The sequence below is a fragment of the Mus musculus genome, chromosome 10 (assembly GCF_000001635.26).
Source record: "Mus musculus strain C57BL/6J chromosome 10, GRCm38.p6 C57BL/6J".
NCBI classification, from domain to species: domain Eukaryota; kingdom Metazoa; phylum Chordata; class Mammalia; order Rodentia; family Muridae; genus Mus; species Mus musculus.
Genome location: NC_000076.6, coordinates 82,764,545 through 82,783,108, shown reverse-complemented (window position 1 = coordinate 82,783,108; position 18,564 = coordinate 82,764,545). Strand labels below are relative to the sequence as shown.

The 18,564-nt window shown below is 46.1% G+C and overlaps 1 protein-coding gene across 1 annotated transcript in view; it reads right to left on the bottom strand.

The window, feature by feature from the left end:
- Nucleotides 1-18,564, bottom strand: part of Hcfc2 (host cell factor C2) — a 96,859-nt gene that overhangs the window by 12,757 nt on the left and 65,538 nt on the right. The window lies entirely within an intron of this gene.

Below are 18,564 nucleotides of genomic sequence, written 5' to 3'. Positions count from 1 at the left end.
GAAGAAGAAAAGTCCCATTCCCACAGGTTTTTCCCTGACCTACACACATGTGGCTTGGCACCTGTGCTTGTACACACACACACACAAATACACTTAGAATGTAAAAAGAAAGTAGTGCAGAGAATATCTTCAAGTAGACAATGAAATTAGCTGAGGATCATGAAGGAGCCTGGATCTTATAACCTGGTACCAGCGTTGAGGGGATTGGTGGATTGCTATGTGCAGATCTCTTTACTTTTCCCATTACTCCATGAATCTCACTGGGTAGAACTGTCAAATATTCTCAGGGCAGAGACTAAATTGATAAAGTGAGGTTTAGGAGGAAATTCTGAAGTACACACACACACACACACACACACACTGTTATGGCATGAGTATGGAGGTCAAAGGACAACTTTCAGCAATCCTGTCTTCCCTTTGTGGACCCAGACAGTAAACTCAGGTTGCTAGGCTGCAAGTGTGCTTAGAGGTGGAGCCACCTGTCGGCCCTCTCTGCACTGTCTGCCATTTAACCTGCCCTAAGTGAGAGCAAGGGAAGGGCAATTTGCCTTGGTTTCTTAACCTGGTAGCAAGGGCTGCTATGGGGGACCCTCCCTTAAGGTAAGTCAAGATAAGCATGCCTTCAAAGCTCGGGTTAATGAGAATTCTATAATGTACCAAGATATCAAATGATAAGCAGAGAGCGACTCAAAGATCCAAAGAGCAGGACTTTGAACTTTTAAACCTATTTTTCCTCTAAAATATATGTTGAATATATATGTTTCTTGGTAGGCTGCCTGAATGGCCCTGGATTCATGAGCTCATTTGCTACCCTCATCCAGGAGCTTAGATCCCCAGAACCCAAGAGAAGCCAGGTGTAGTGGTGAGCATGTGTAACCCAGTGCTCATGCGGGGCCATGGGAGACAGAGGGTGGGGAATCCTGGTCCACCTGGCATGGACAACTGCAATGAGACCCTGCCTCACCCAAGGTTGTACTCGAGAGAGTGCACACACACACACACACACACACACGCACGCGTGCTTCCCAAGTCAAGTAAGACACTAATCCCTCTAATCCAGAAACGAACATTCACTGCTTAGGACAAGATGAAAAATGAAGTCAGACTGTAGTTAGCTCATGAATTTTAAGGTTTACTCTTGCATCATTTTAATCATGGGGAGATAGCTCAGTCAGTACAGTGCTTACCTTCAGAGCATAAGGGCCTGAGTTCTAGTCCCAGAACTCATGTTAAAAATGAGTAAACAAACAAAATCCAGGCATGGTAGCATGTGCTTGTCATACCAGTGATAGGGAGTCAGAGATAGGTGGATCTCTGGGGCTGGTGGGCCAGCCAGCCTATCCTCCTTGGCAAGTACCAGATTGAATACACACTCACAAAAGCATATACACATGTGCATAAATACACACATGCATACAAACACATGTATACATATACACACATGTATACATACATACATACATACACATGCATACAGAGTGTATTGGCTGGTTTTGTGTGTCAACTTGACACAAGCTGGAGTTATCACAGAGATAGGAGCCTCCCTTGAGGGAATTCCTCCATGAGATCCAGCTGTAAGGCATTTTCTCGATTAGTGGTCAAGGGTGGGAGGGCCCATTGTGGGTGGTGCCATCCCTGGGCTGGGAGTCTTGGATTCTATAAGAAAGCAAGCTGAGCAAGCCAGGGGAAGCAAGTCAGTAAGCAGCACCCTTCCATGGCTTCTGCATCAGCTCCTGCCTCCAGGTTCCTACACTGTGTGAGTTCCCGTCCTGACTTCCTGTGGTAATGAACAGCAATGTCGAAGTGTAAACTGAATAAATCCTTTCCTCCCCAACTTGCTTCTTGGTTATGATGTTTGTGCAGGAAAAGAAACCTTGATTAAGACACACACACACATGTGCATGCATACACACACATGAATAGATAGATATACATGCATATATACATACACACTTACATATACACATGCATGCATACACAAAAAAGAAAGAAAAGACTTAAAAGAGTAAGTTGGAAGACTGCCTCATTTTAAAGCTACAGTACTGAAGACCATGTGGTATTGGTGTAGTGATGGAAAAACAGATCAAAGGAACAGAAAGTGTTCTAAGATAGACACATGTCTACTTTTTACTTTATCAAGGTCACTTCTATGATTAGGCTCTAAATGGCACTAGGGTGTCTTTCTTGATTATTGGGGTGTCTTTCATGTCTTGAACAAGCTATTTTGGCTTCTTCCTAACAGCCATGAGGGTGGGTGGACTTGTGTATTATTCAGCTTTTTGTCTGAATAGCAAATACCTGAAATGGTCAACTTAGTGGGAGAAAAGCTTCAATCTGACCTAGAATCCTCAAAGATCATTGTCTTAGTTAGGGTTTACTGCTGTGAGGGGACACCATGACCAAGGCAACTCTTACAAAGAAAACATTTTACTGGGGCTGGCTTAGAGTTTCAGAGGTTCAGTCCATTATCATCATGGTGGGGAGCATGGCATCGTGTAGACAGACATGGTGCTGGAGGAACTGAAAGTTCTACCTCTCGATCCAAAGGCAGCCAGGAGATACATACCCACAATGACTCACTACCTCCAACAGGGCCACACCTACTTCAACAAGGCCACATCCTCTAATAGTGCCACTCCCTGGGCCAAGCATACTCATACCATGACACTGCTCTATCAGCCAGAGTTCAGATCCCAGCACCCACGCTGATCAGCTTACAAACAACTGCTACTTCCAGCTCCAAGAAATTTCACACCCACTTCTGGCCTCTGGTTACTTGCACACATACACACACACACACACACACACACACACACACACACACACGCGTAAATTAAAGGAAAAAAAAAAGAGCACACGATACCCAATGTCCTAAAATCTACTAAGCCCCACCTCCTAAACCACTTCCTGATAGTCTGATAGTGACACTCTGGGGATCAGCTTTTAATACACAGGCCCCTTAAAAATAGTTTTGATTAGCTATTAATTAATTAATTATTATGTGTGCATACATGAGTGCACGTGTGTATGCTAGTATATGTGTGTATGTATGTATATATGTGTATGCCTGCATGAATTCACGTGTGTGACCATTTGTGTGTATGTATACATGTACATGCATGTGCATTCGTGTGTGTGTGTGTGTGTGTGTGTGCGCGCGCGCGCGAGTGCGCGCGTGCACACGTGCATGCATGCGTGTGTCTGCATGTGGAGGTCAGGATTACTTTCAGGAGATTGCTTTTTCCTTCCTCCATGTTGAAACAGGGTTTGTGTTTCTGTCTCTCTGTGTACTCCAGCTTAGTGGGTTCCAAGTTTCCACAGAATTCTCCTGCCTCCACCTCCAGTCTTACTGTCGGAGTTCTGGGATTACAGATGTGCACCACCACATTCCATTACCCTATGAGTTCTGGGACTTAAACTTAGGTTTGAGTTGTTTTTTGTTTTTTTGTTTTTTTTAACAAAATCTCAGTCATTCAATTTTACCAATGAAGACTCGGGAACCAGATGTGGGGTGGAAGCCTGCTAGCTCGGAGAGGCAGAGAAAGCACCAGTCAGCCTTCTTCCTTAGCCGACATCCCAGAAAGAATGCCTCTCTCTCAAACAAAACAAAACAAAACAAAACAACAACCAAAAACACAAAAAAACTCTTCCCAACTCAATGTCCCTCCCTTCTACTTCCTGTGTGTCTCTTTATCTGTCCTCCTGGTCCCCTCCTACTCTCTATGATTTTTTTCTTAATCTTGGGTTCATTTCCTGTCAGCTCTGCTTGCTCCGCCCCTTGACCTATGGTTGACTTTATTTAATCCTGTTTAAAATACCCACTAAAGGTGTATGCTAAGCCTGAGCCACACCACAACTAAAAACAGGCTTTTCCAGTCAGGAACACAATCTTAGGGTTCACAGTGTGATCAAACACCCTGCAGCAGGTTTGCTCAGCAAGTGTTTTTACCCAGTGAGCCAGCTCCCTCGCTGGACAAATGAACCCTGGAAGGACATTCTAGATGTAAACTATAGTACTTGGCCATCAGTCCCCAAGCCCCGTTCACACCTCCAAATAACTATGGCCAACAACTGGACCACAAGGCCAGGAACCGCCCACAAATCCCTTACCGGATTCCCACCCTCAGCAGCCCTGTGAGATCAAAAGTGTTTCTTTTCTATGGTCTTTTTGACCAGATCTCATATGGCTCAGGCTGCCCTTTGACCTCTCTGAGTAGCTGAGGATAACCGTGAACTTCTGATCTTTTTGCTTCTACATCCCAAGCGCTGGATTGGAGGGTGTGGACAGCTATGCCTCATTTAGGCAATGCTAAGGATTGGCCAGGACTTTGTGCATGGTTAGCAAGTGCTCTATCAACAGCTTCTCCTCCAGAGCCCATAAATGTTTCCTTGTTTTTTGTCTTGTCTTGTTTTGTTTTGCTTGTTTGATTTTTGTTGTTTGGTTGTTGTTGTTGTTGTTGTTTTGTTTTTGTTTTTTCTTTTGGTGTTTGGGTTTGTTTTATTTTATTTTTTATTTTTTTGAGACAGGGTTGTTCTGGAACTTGCTCTGGAGACAAGGCTGGCCTCAAACTCACAGAGACCTACCTGCCTCTGCCTCTACAGTGCTGGGATTAAAGGTATGTGCCACCACTGCCAGGCTTACTTTTCAAGGCACTACATTTAGGGTAACTCTTTGCATAACAATTTATAGTCAATACAGTGAGTATTGGTCTAGGAAACAGAATAGTCAAGTCCCGGAGACTGAAAGTTAGAAAGGGCAGGAAACTGTTAGCCTCTGTGGTCTGAAGGTGCCTGGAGAGCAGAGAGCTCGGGATCCAACAGAAAGAAGCGGCCTGACTGTGGCCTTTGGCAGAGGAAGGTGGCATGCCAGGTGACCGGGAGCCAGGCAAACAAACACCCCATCTCGGTTTCTTCTCACCACCAACCTGGCCAAGTTGCCGCCTCTGCTGACCAAGCACATGATGCAGGGTGGTAGAAGCAGGGCTTGCCGGTGTGAATGTGCTGTAGCGAGTGGGGGAGGGGCAGGGAAGAAACAGGTGATTTCGTTGTTCTGGGCTGTGCCTCTGGGAACGCAAACAGGAGAGAAAAGCAAGGGAGAGCCACAGAGCAGGTCTGGACGGTGGGGCGGCGGGAAACAAGCGGTGCTGCGGCATGAGCTCAATCAGCAGAGTGCCAGGATGTCCTCTGACATCCTGGGAGGGTGGAAGGACTTGGAAGGGCTTTCCCCGTAGTGTGTGACTCCCAAGTTCTTTAGGTTTTAAGCACCGTCCTTGGCCAGAGGTCACAGGCTTCCTTAAAGGGACAGCCAGAGAACAGTTTCTTCTTTGCATCCCAGCTTCTCTGTTGCCACCACAACAGGAAAACATCTTAAACAGTATAGAGCCCATAATGGCTGTACCGCAGCCCAGCTTTATAGACAAAACCCGGCAGTTTGCCAAGGCCTGGTCCAGGATCCTCCGGATTGTCTTTTATTGTTTTGTGTTCACATAGACATTTTCTTTTTCCCAGTGCAGGGGGTCAACTACAGGGGCCTGCCAGGCAAGCACTGTACCATGGAGTTACATCAGATAATTAAAAAAAAAATAATGTGTTTATTTTTATGTGCATTGGTGTTTTGCCTGCATATATGTCTGTGTGAGGGTGCCAGGTCACCTGGAACTGGAGTTATTGATGGTTGTGAGTTGCCATGTGGGTACTGGGAATTGAACCCTGGTCCTCTGGAAGAGCAGCCAAATGCCCTTAAGTGCTGAGCCATCTCTCCAGTCTTCAGATAAGTTTTGCTGTCTCTCTCCTGGGATGGGTCTGTCCCAAGGCCTGGCTTCTGACAGATAAGCAGTTTGACCCTCTTTTAGGGTTCCTGGAAGGAATGAGTCAGCAGATTACACTGTTGGTTCCTATAGAAATCTCAGAATGAATGCTTGAATAGCCAAGGAACGACTAATAAGAGAGATGGAGCCAGGGTTTCTGATTCTAACCGTTTTGACTTCAAGTATTTTCTGGAAAATACATTAAAGGAATGTTTTCCTTTCATGCCAGGAATATATTCTTGCTCTAGTAAACGAAGATTAAGCTTGGATACCAGGCAGACCTGAGTTGAAAACTCTGTCATTAACTAGGCATTGATTTTGCTAGTTTCTTCTCCTGTAACATGAAGCCCTTATTTCATAGGGAACGGCAGCTCTTCTCATTACAAAAGATAACAGAATCCATTCACCCTCAATAGTCCTTTCTCAGTTGCCCACCCAGGACTACTGTTCTCTTGAAAACTATAAGGCCTTTCAGTTTGCTTGTTTGTTTGTTCTTTCCAAATTACAGGTTTTTCAGTTTGGGTTTTAACAATATTTTTTTCAGGCATACATCTCAGAACAGATCCCAAGTGTCGAAAGTGAAGGCATAACTGCTGCAAGGTATGGGTGAGGAGAAAGTGTTTATAGATATGAGACGTGTAGTCAGACATCTTATAAGCAGATGTGAAGGAGGCATTCGGAAGAGCCCAGAACAGGGGGTGCTGTACAATGAACATGGCCAGGGGACTAGACTGGCTCATGAGAGAGGGCTGGGGAGAGAGCAAGAGAGAAAGAAACAGAGAGACAGAGGAGAGGAGGGGGAGACGAGAAACCAAGAACAAGCACAGAGGACCAAGAGAGCAAAAGACAACGCATGGCTGACAGGGCAGGTTTATGTAGGGATGAGAAAATGGGCTGTGGCTGGAGGAGTTTAGGGGAGGGGGCGGGGTAAGAGGAGTTGAGAGAAGCCCAGCTACTGAGTGATGTGTGCTTTGGTATGCTAGGCAGCTTCTGTATTCTTGTGGACTCTGGGTCAGCCTCACATCCTACAGGAGGAAAGGATGAGAGTAAGTACTAAATGCTGGGGAGACCAGAAGGCTTAAAGATTCAGCCTCAGAGCAACAGAGCTCCCTCGCTCTTTCTTTCCCCCACTTCTTCCAGTGGGCAAGTAGTTTCAAAAGATAAGCTGAGACTTCTGGATCCCATCTTGGCTTCCCATTCAAGAGGAAAGAAGGTCTTCTCCTTTGTATTAGATAATAAATTGCATGGCATTTTTGGGGTGTTTGTCTTCCTTGTTTTCTGGTGTGTGTGTGTGTGTGTGTGTGTGAGAGAGAGAGAGAGAGAGAGAGAGAGAGAGAGAGCAAACCCATTGAACTCATCATCCACAGCACTAGATCTAAAAACTCCACGGAGGCTGGAGATACAGCTCAGTTGAGAGAGTGCTGGCCTGCGTGTGTGAAACGGATCGGCTCCTTAGCACTGCACAAACTGCACGTGGTGGCTCAGGCCCGTAGCCCCAGCATCCAGCTGATACAGGCAAAAGGATCGCAAGTTCAGTGTCATCCCTAGCTTCTCGGTGACTTTGAGGCTAGCCTGGACTACCTTTCCCAAGCAAAGCACAAGAAAGATGGAAGAATGGTGTTTGGCCCAGATGCACACTCGGAGCTGATTCCTTTGCTGAGAGAGGTCAGACACTGTGACTGGAAGTGTATGTCAAATTCACCTATAACATGAGTTATGACAACTGTGCTCACTGGGACTTCGAGGTCAGAATGGAGGAAACAAACTGAACAATCACTGGGCTTCTCAAAAGGTTGAGCCGTTAATTTTAGAAGCATCACTGCAATGGGAATACATGGACCATGGTCAACCATGGAAAGATTCAAAGGGATTGAATAGAGAGAGATTTCTTTTTCTTTTCTTTCTGTTTTTTTTTTTTTTTTTTTTTTTTTTTTTGAGACAGGGTTTCTCTGTGTAGCCCTGGCTGTCCTAGAACTCACTCTGTAGACCAGGCTGGCCTCGAACTCAGAAATCCGCCTGCCTCTGCCTCCCAAGTGCTGGGATTAAAGGCGTGTGCCACCATTGCCCGGCCAATTTCTTTTCTTTTTGTGAGCTGCTTTTGGAAGGCAAAAACTCCGTGTTTCTCTGATGAGAGATTGGGAGACAGGGGGATTCTTGGGGTCAGTCTAAGGCTAGAGGCTGGGCCAGGACTTGGATTTGTTTTTAGAGGTCAGGGCAATCAGGTGGCAAAGATGTGAGCAGTAGCCAGGTAGAAGCCAGGAGTGTGTTCTCAAGTGTTGAGGGGAGCTGTCCTAGCCAAGAAAGTGCTATTTTAGGAGGATGCTTAAGGCAGCAGTTATGTTGCTGAGAAGCGGTAGATGTAGAAGAACCTTTATTGCAGTTACATAGACCCAGGGACTCCTTAGAGAGAGGCGCCCTGTGCCACACTCTGGGCTCAAGGGTCAGTCCTACGATGATAACCTTTTACTCTTTCATTTTTTTAAATTTTAATTTAACTTGCTCTATTTTTATTTATTTATTTATTTGAGACATGGCTTCTCTGTGTAGCTTTGGCTGTCCTGGCATTCCCTCTGTAGACCAGGTTGGCCTCGAACTCACAGAGATCACCTGTCTCTGCCTCCCAAGTGCTGAGATTAAAGACTACCACTGCCCAGCGATTTTTTTCTTTTAAATAAACTTAATCAGTGTCACAGCATGGGCATGCTGTGGGGAGGGCCCTAGGGATGGACGGAGCTGCCGGGACAGAGGGCCAGATTTCTGTAGGTGCTTGTTGGAGGGAGAAGTTGGGGGAAAGCAGGGGTCGTTTATTCAATCACACATTCATTTAGTACATTTCATTCGGCTATGAACCACACACTATTCTAGGCACGGAGGGTGGGAAGATGTAGTGATTAAAAAAAGAAAGAAAAGATAGATGCTATCTGACTCAACAAAATTTACAGCTGTACAGTTCCAGCCTGGTGTGGTGGCACGTGCCTATAACCCTGACCTTGGGAAACGGACAAAGTTCAGCATTATCCTGGGCTTCTGAGACCTGCCCCAGCGCTGTTAAACTGTTTCAAAAGCTAAATAAAATAAAATAAAATAAAAAATAAGAGCCAGGCATGGTGGTGGATATCTTTAATCCCAGCACTCAGAGGACTGAGGCAGGTGGATGTCTGTGAGTTGAGGCCAGTGTAGTCTACCTAGGGAGTTCCGGGACAGCCAGGACTATATAGGGATTCTCAAAAAGCTAAAACCAAAACACAGCAAGACAAATTGTATAATAAAAGAATGAATAACTGCATAAATAAATAAATAAATAAATATTACAATTCAAAGAGAGGTAAATAGCGGTTTAAAAAAAAAAAAGAAGAAGAAGAAGAAGCCGTTTCATGTCTCAGAGCCAAGGAAGCTTTCTGGAACAGGTGTCCCTCATCTTCACCATCACTGTGACAGTATGGCTGTGACAGCTGCAGGGAGGAGACACTTACTCTGCTACTGGTTTCAGAGGCTCCAGACAACACCCAGCTGCGTCTGTTACTCCCAGGCTCAGGGCAAGGCTCGAGCCCAAGAGAGGCAGTTAGTTCACAGTGGAGGAAAGCTGCTCACATCCCAGCAGCCAGGAAGCAAGGAAGAGGAACAAGAACCAGTCAGAGCCGGAGGCACCCTTCAGATCACACATTTGGCGACTCTGTTTCTCACCTGGGCCTCACCACTTCCCAAACGTTTATTCAAAACTTTAATCCACACCTGTGCCCTTAGTCCCAGCTGGGGAAGCAGAGGCAGGAGGATCTCCTGGGTTTCAGGCCAGTGTGGCCTACATAGTGAGTTCGAGACCACCCAGGGTACATAATGAGACCCTGTCTCAAAAAAAAAAAAAAAAGTTTGAATTGAGAGACCAAATCTTTTTTTTTTTTTTTGGGGGGGGGGTTTGGGTTTTGTTGTTGTTGTTGTTGTTGTTTTGTTTGTTTGTTTGTTTATTTGTTTTTTGAGACAGGGTTTCTCTGTATATTCCTGGCTGTCCTGGAACTCACTTTGTAGACCAGGCTGGCCTTGAATTCAGAAATCTGCCTGCCTCTGCCTCCTGAGTGCTGGGATTAAAGGCGTGCGCCACCACGCCCAGCTGAGACCAAATCTTTTGAGTTTAGACTCCATCTTGGGAGAAACTGACCTATGGTTGAACTCAAGTTAACTAACAGGCTGGTACCTAGCACCAGTTTCCAAGTTATCCCCCCAAAATCTGCACCTCCAGGTTACAAGCCTGCCTGTGACATTTCATTTCCTAACAACCACCAATCAGGAGGAAAGCAGAAGTTAAGTTTATGGATTGGTTCCCAGCACCAGCCAATTATGTTAACGGCCATAATGCCCCACTCCACCCCCAATCAGATGTGTACCAGGCTAGATACCCACTTCTTGCCTCTCTAAATGCTTGCCTAAACTAGGCTCGGGGTTCTACCTTCCTGCTGTGTTAGGGTTGGTGTGGCCCAAGCTCAAACTTGAACAAAGAGACTCTAATTGCCTTAGATTCAGCTCCTTGGTGGTCTTTTGGGGGTTCACGAATGTTTCCTGGCCACCACAGAATCTATCAATGTATTGAACCTTTGGAAGTTAAAGCTCTTATGATTGATCGGATCCTTTTCTTTGGGAAGCCACAGACAGCCTCGGACATACTCAAAGGAATGCTCTGCTCTCAATCTCCTAAGGAATCTCTTAGTCCAATCAAGTCAACACACTCCCGGATTAATCATCACAAAGTGTATCTAACAGAAATGTGCAAGTGTCCCTAGGAGCCAGCCAAGCAAATGGCAAGGGGTGAGGTGTGGGCTGCTAAAACTCCCCAGCTGGGATTACCATTAGGCAAACCAAGAATATGCGCAGAGACCAGTAGAAAGGGGTAGCAGGAAAGCAGAGGGGGAGGGGAGATGTGGCTCAGAGGTAGAACACTTTCCTAGCGTGTATGAGGCTATGAGGCTCTAGGTTTAAAGCCCATCACCACAACAAGGAGAAAGAAAAGGAAGGGAAGTTTTAAAAAGGAAAGAAGAAGAAGAAGAAGAAGAAGAAGAAGAAGAAGAAGAAGAAGAAGAAGAAGAAGAAGAAGAAGAGGAGGAAGAATTCAATAACACAAAACATACAGACATGCCCATCCTGGAGAAAGCTGAGCTCTGTAGGACTCCCCCCGCCCCCCCACCCCACACACACACCCGGGCTCACACACCTTACAGTGAAGTTCCCCTTTCATTTTGAAGTATTTGTGATTATGGAAGAGGCCTGACATGGTCAGTGTAGCACCGTTAAGCATCCCAGGGGCTATCGTGGCACATGAAGCAGGAGGCACGTTATTGGCCTGCGATGCTTGCTGTAGCTTGTTCTCTCCGGGTTCAGCTTGCCTCAGCTCCCCTCCCCTTTCCATCCCTTCCCTGGAGTCCTTATTAAAATGTATTGCTCTCTCATTTCTTCCCTCAGGTGCCTCAGATCCACAATGTTAATTACCACAGAGCACATAAATTACTTCAATAACTGGTTAAACTAGGTAAGCATTACTGGATGGCACGATTCTGCTGTGGTAGGGAAATATTAATAATGCTTACACCTCCTGGGTTCTCAGTTATTCTTGGTCTTAATAACCTCTTCACTCATAACCGTCTCAATCACTGTAACAAATGACTAATGGTTTTGGCTGTCTTTCTGAGCCAGGGCCACTCACTCTAAGCCCTGTATGCTACCTAATGCTCCCAACAGCTCTGTTTGCGAAATGAGTGAAGAAGTCCGTCAATCTGAAGATAAACAAAGGCACATGGGATGTTAGGGGAAACTTACAAAGGAAAACATTTAACTGAGGCTGGCTTACAGTTTCAAAGGTTTAGTCCGTTATTCTCATGATGGGAGACATGGCAGCTTGCAGACTACATGTTGCTGGAGAAGGAGCCAAGAGTTCTACATCTTGCTCTAGAAGCAACAGGAGACCGTCTTCTACCCTGGGCACGGCTTGAGTATATTGTAGTCTCCCCTCCCCTAGCCTGAAACCTGCTTGCTCGGGGTGGAGCTTCCTGCTCATTCGTTCTGCCACGCCCACTGCTGGAACCTGAGGAGCCACACACGTGCACCTTTCTACTGGACCAGAGATTATTCGGCGGGAATCGGGTCCCCTCCCCCTTCCTTCATAACTAGTGTCGCAACAATAAAATTCGAGCCTTGATCAGAGTAACTGTCTTGGCTACATTCTTTTCTCTCGCCACCTAGCCCCTCTTCTCTTCCAGGTTTCCAAAATGCCTTTCCAGGCTAGAACCCAGGTTGTGGTCTGCTGGCCGGACACAACAATATGAGACCTCAAAGCCTAACTCCACAGTGACACACTTCCTTCAACAAGACCACACATCCTGACAGTGCCACCCCTATGGGCCAAGCCTTTACATATACAAGTGTGTGGGAGCCATACCTATTCTAACCACCATAGGGCATATGTAGTCCATGGACCCCAGAGTACTCAGCTGGTAGAATATGGCAGCAGGGTTCTAGTCTAAATTCTACTCCAGATTCTACAGGCCACCCACTTGTGCTCCCAAGCCAGTGACCTGAGGGTAAATGCCATTGGTTTTCACTGTTCCCTTTTGGGGCCTAGAATGTTCTATCACTAAAGTGTAATGCCAGGTCCAACACTTTGGTTTGAAAGTGGTCCCCAAAGTCCAGGCATCAGCACTTAATTCCCAACACAACAGCAATGAGAAGCCACAGCCTTGAAGAGGTGGTTGAGGTCGGGGGAGCTGCACCCACAAACACTAATGTGATCACCTCCAGAGTGGGCTTATTAGAAAAGTTATGATGGCACCCTCTGTGTCTCTTTTCTCTCCCCCACCAGCCTTGTTTACCACAGATAAAGAAGGCTCTTACCAGGTGCCTCAGGTACAGCCTAAGTCCTTTGATTTGGGGCTTCCCAGACAGAGTGATGGAACAGTAAACTTGTTCAGTATAAATTGCTGAATCTCGGGGATTCTGTTACAACAGGCTGATCAGAGACACTCCCTCCAAAGAAACCATCAAGAAATGGCTTGTGGATTTTTCCAAGTGGGACTTAGAGAGCCACAAGGTTCTAAACAGAAGAGGAGGAAGCAGGCTGGTGTCTCACAGTTTCATTGAAAAGCCTGACCTGCTTAGTTTTGGTACAGAACCCAGAGCCCTGGGAGGTGCAGAGAAATCAGTACCAAACACACCAGACATTCCCCATCTCTGTTGAATTACTTAGAATTCTTACCTAAGAGGTTTGCTATTGTCCAGGTCCTAGAGTGCAGACATTGGTGCACAGAGGAGATTCTTAGTGCACATTAGCTTTGCATTTTTGACACTGTGATGTGAAATTTCAACAAGAATTCCAGCATTTCTTCCTGAGACAGAAACTCAGAGAAGAATGACAATAAGAAGGAACGCTTCTCTGGTAAATGCTTCCCAGGGTCTGCTAATATTCAAGGATATGGCCGTGGGCCTTTCCAAGGAGGAAGAGGAGTGTCTAGACTGTGCTCAGAGGGCATTGTATGAGGACGCAATGTTGGAAAATTACAGCAATCTGGCCTTTGTAGGATTTGATGGTAGTTGCTCACGTCTCTTAGAAGGAGGAGCAAAACAGGGACTCTGTCCAGTGGGTTTGCTACAGAGATCTACTATGGCAGAATTGCAACAGTTTGGTTTCTGTGCCTCCATCTTAGGGCTCTGGACTCAGTAAGAAGAGCAGGTAAATGAGGAGCAGGTGAGTGGGTGGACGAGAGCCATTATCACGAGCAAGCATGTGGTGAAGAGATGGGAGAGAAAGAGAAGTGGAACAGTTTGTGCGCTATGAAGAGAGGTAGCTGGAGACACCGCTGTGATGAGGATGAGAGCCTGACATGAGGAGCCTGCTCTGGCACCAGAGGCCATGGTAATGTTGGCCTGTGCTGCCTCTGTGGACCATGTCTGGGTCTGTGGTCCTGCCACAGCAGGGGTCCTTGTGGATGGCCATGGCCCATGTTATCACCAAAGGCCATAAGGACACCCTAGGTCTGGGATGCCTCCTGGGGCCGTGTTGAATGGATGAGCTGGCCCCGCCCCTCAGCCACTAAGGCAGTGGCCAGCTGTGCAGTCGTGTGCGTGTGGGAGAGCTGGCCATTCCACTTGCTGGTTAATGCAAGGAAGCCAGCTGGTCCCACCTCTCGCCTGGGCAAATCAGAACAGCTGATGCTGATGGCATGGACTCGGGAGAGCGGGCAGCCAGACCCACTCAGCTATGATCCAGGGCTCTGAGTTGGCCCACCCCAACACCTACTCCACCTATCAACTGCTGGAGTGCATGAAGGGGCGGGTCCTTCAGAACCCAACCTGCAGGATCTCAATGACAAAGGGCAACAGCGGGATATCCAGGAGGAGTCAGTTCCACTGAGGACCCAATGTTGATGGTGTAGCAAAAGCCCTGAACCAGACCAAGGACTCATTGCGATGAACATTTGCAAATAAAGATGTTTGGGCAAACCGGTGTACTGTGGGACACACTACAGGTGCCACACGAGATTTTTATTTTTAATTACTTTTTTATTTTCTTTTTGAGAATAGGTGGCAAGGGCAGAGGGCGGGTATGAAGGGACAGAGAGACAGTGTGACTGGGGTGCGTGATGTGAAATTCACAAAGACTCAATCACAAGTTTAAAAAAAAAAGAAAAAAAAAGCTGGCCAGGCGTGGTGGCACACGCCTTTAATCCCAGCACTCAGGAGGCAGAGGCAGACAGATTTCTGAGTTCGAGGCCAGCCTGGTCTACAAAGTGAGTTCCAGGACAGCCAGGGCTATACCAAAAACAAACAAACAAACAAATAAACAAACCCCCCCCCCCAAAAAAAAAAAAAACTGAAGGAAAGAAAAGGTTCGTGGCCAACGTGGCAGTTCATCTGGCAAAGGCAGTTTGGCACCTGAGTTTGAACCTTGGAATCCACATGGTGGAAGGAGGGAACCAACTCCTGAAAGTTGACCTCTGACCTCTGCATACATGCTACGGTGATGGAACATACACACATATAAACGAACAAGTGTGAAGACAATGGTTTAACTTGGTGTTGTGCACACCTGTGATCCTAACACTTAGGAAGACAGGGCTGGGCACCTCCAGTTTGAGGCCAACCTAGCTACAAACCGAGCTCCTGTCTAAGTACCTACCTACCTACATACCTACATACATACTGCTTACCACCACTTTTAGTTGGTAGCACGATCTTTTGGTTTGTATCATACTATCCAGCCATTTCAAACTGTTAGGTAGATGGTGTTCATTGCTTACTGCTCGGTGACCAGTCATCCCCCAAACAAACACTATCTCAGCGTCTCTGGGGAAATAACTTGCAAGCGGCTGTGGCTCTGGGTCTATTAGCCAGGCCATAGCCTAAGCTATCAGTGGGGCTGTGCTTTGCCTAAGGCTCACCCAGGCGGCTCTTTTCCAGTCTTATTCTCCAGGGCTGTAGCTTTCTGCTTCTTGCTGAAGTTTCTCCGCAGCTCAGGGAGGGAGATGGGGAGATAAAACTGCTTTCAGGAAAGGGAAGAGGTGAAACTTATTGATTGTAATTTGGAGCTTAAGGGTCCCCCAAAATGCACCTGTTAAAGGCTTGACCTCAGGTAATATTATTGGGGAGATGAAAGCTTTGAGAGGCAGGGTTCCTTTTAGCATGTTTTTTTTTTTTTTTTTTTTTTAAAGATATTGTTGTGTTGTTGATTCGGTAGGGAGAGGGAGGCGTCAAAGGCTGTCCTCAAACTTTTAGAAACCCTCCTGCTTTGGTTTCTTGGGTATTGAAATTATAGGCAAGCGCTACCATGCTCCAGAACTGGGGGGTAGTTTAGAGAGAGGAACAGGAAAATTTGATTTTTGGAGACAGAGGATTCAGAAGTGAAAAGGGGCAGCTTAGGATCTTGAGGTAAGAGCTGTGTGTGTGTGTGTGTGTGTGTCTACGTCAAGGCCAGAGGTTTCAGAGGGTGGTGAGGTGGGCTAAGGGAATGGTATATCTGTGACAAGAGAGAGAAGCAGAAGTCATATCTTCCTGGTCTTCATCACAAAGAAGGGACTAAGAAGAGGGACTAGGGTAGACTTGGGTTTAGAAATGGAGAACATGCTATGATAGAATAGACACTGCGTAGTGGGTGTTCCTGGTTGTCAGCTTGACTATATCTGGAATGAACTACAATCCAGAATTGGAGGGGTCACCTGTGATCCAGATCTTGAGGCTGGAAGACACCACAAGCTTCTGACATGGATCTTGGCATAGGGACCTTGAGACATAGTGACCGTGAAAAGCTTTGGCCCAGGCAAGGTAGTATACGCCTTTAATCGGGAGACTAAGGCAAGGAGATCTTTGAGTTCAAGGTCAGCCTGAGACAAAGCAAGTTCCAGATCCAGGTGTGGTAGTATACACTTAACCTGGGCCACACCTCCTGCTGGAGGCCTATATCAGAACACTTTTGGAAGAAGTAAGACTCACTCTTCTTTACCTGCTTGCACTTACTGGCCAGCACATCTGTCGGAACCTACTTCTTTAGGACCCACTTCCAGCTTCTATTGCAGACCAGCTGAAACAACCAGCCTTGTGGGACTGAGCAACTGCTAGATTCTTGGCCATCCCATCCACAGCTGTCCGTCGTTGGGTTAGTTGGACCATAGGCTATAAGTCATCACAATAATTTCCCTTAATATAAAGAAACTAAGTTCTGCAACTCTAGAGAACCCTGACTAATACACAGTGATGGCTATTCTTGGTTGTCACCTTGACTACATCTGGATTTAACTGAAACCCAAGCATCTGGTTATACCTTTGAGGGACTTTTCTTGATCTTTTGAGGTGGGACAATACACTTTACATCTGAACCATATTTCCTGATAGCCTATATAAAAGACATGGAAGAAGGAAGGGCTTGCCTTGCTACCACTGGCAAGTCCATCCCCTCACTGGTTTGAGACTCCAGCATCTACTGAAGACCAGCAGAGGCATCCAGCCTCATGGACTGGACAACTACTGGATTCTTGTTTTTAACCAATGTTGGACTAGCCTATAAGCTACTCTCATAAATCCCATAAATATATATGGTACTTGTCTGTCTGTCTGTTTATCCATCTATCTTTTGAGTTTTGTTCCTCAAAAGAACCCAACTAATACAAATACTAGTGGCGTATGCTCAGTTCCTCAGAAGGCACGGTCAAGGTCAGGGTCAGGGGGAGGGTCAGGGTAAGGGGGAAGGTCAGGGGCAGGGATAGATCTTGAGTTTAAGCCCAACTTGGACTATATAGTGAAACAGTTCAAAAAAAACCAAACAAACTGACCAAACAAAAATTTTAGAATATTAACCTTTTTAGGTCTTTATATGTATAAATTGCAATGAGCCATAGTAGTTAATATTATTTCTGTTATAAAGAAACTGGAGAGATGGCTCAGCGGTTAAAAGCACTGAATGCTCTTCCAGAGGTCCTGAGTTCAATTTCCAGCAACCACATGGTGGCTTATGACCATCTGTAATGGGATCTGATGCCCTCTTCTGGTGTGTCTGGAGACAGTGACAGTGCACTCATATACATAAAATAGATAAATCTTTAATTTTTTTTAAAAGGAAATAACAGAGTGGTAAATCTGGCTAGTAAGAAGGGGTCCTGGGCCCACAGGTGGTGGTGGTTCACTCCTTTAGTCCCAGCATTGGGGAGGCAGAGGTAGGCAGAACTGTGAGTTTGAGGCTAGCCTGGTCTACAGAGTGAAATCCAGGACAGCCAGGGCTACACAGAGACATCCTGCCTTGGAACAAACAAACAAACAAACAAACAAACAAAACCAAAACAAGAGAAGAAGGGAGAGGAAGAGGAGGGTGTCCTAGAATTTGGTAGATTCAGGTGGTGGTGCTCCTAACTCCTCTTGAAATAACCGAGAAAGACTCATTTGTTCTTGCTTCCTTATTTACCTGAGAAATATTTATTTATTCTAGACACAGCGGGATATCAATAAATAACATATTTCAATCTTTCTGTATACTTTATGCACATACTTATATGGAATATACACCCAAACACCTTTTTTTCTTTTTTTGAGATACAGTCCGATTATGTAGCCCAGGCTGGACGTGAACACACACACTAGGGAGCCCAAGATGGTCTGGAATTTCCAATCTTCCTGTTTGTGTCTCCCCAGTCATGGGTTTAAAAGGCATAAGCCACAACACCAGGGCCTTCTATAATTATTACTACTACAGTTTCTGTTTCTTCAGACAGGGTTTCTCTGTGTAGCCTTGGTGTACTGGAACTCACTCTGTAGACCAGGCTGGCCTTGAGATTTGCCTCCCTTGTCTTGGAATTAAAGGCGTGCACCTGCCTGACCCAGCCATACTATTATTTCTAAAGACAGGGTCTTAATGTATCTCTGGCTGACCTAGAACTTTCAGTCTTGCTTACTTATCCTTGTTAAGTCCTAGGACAATAATTTTCCATCTATCTGGGTGCAGGTATCCTGCAGTACTTTGCAGTGGCTGGCCATGCAGGACATTTTGGATCACCACCACAAGGGAGAATGGTAGCCAAGGGACATTTGATCCAGATTTCAGTGAGGCCGACAGGGAAGGCCTTAAATGCACAGAGGCCATGAGTTTTTGCAGCCCAGTGTTATCTGGTTGGGAAATGAGCACTTTAGGTAGTAAGCCAACTTGGTAGGGCAGACCTAACACCAGAACACAGCACCAGGGTACAGGGTGGAAGTCGGCTGGGACAGCCTACCTGTTAAACTTGGAGGAAGGGGATGG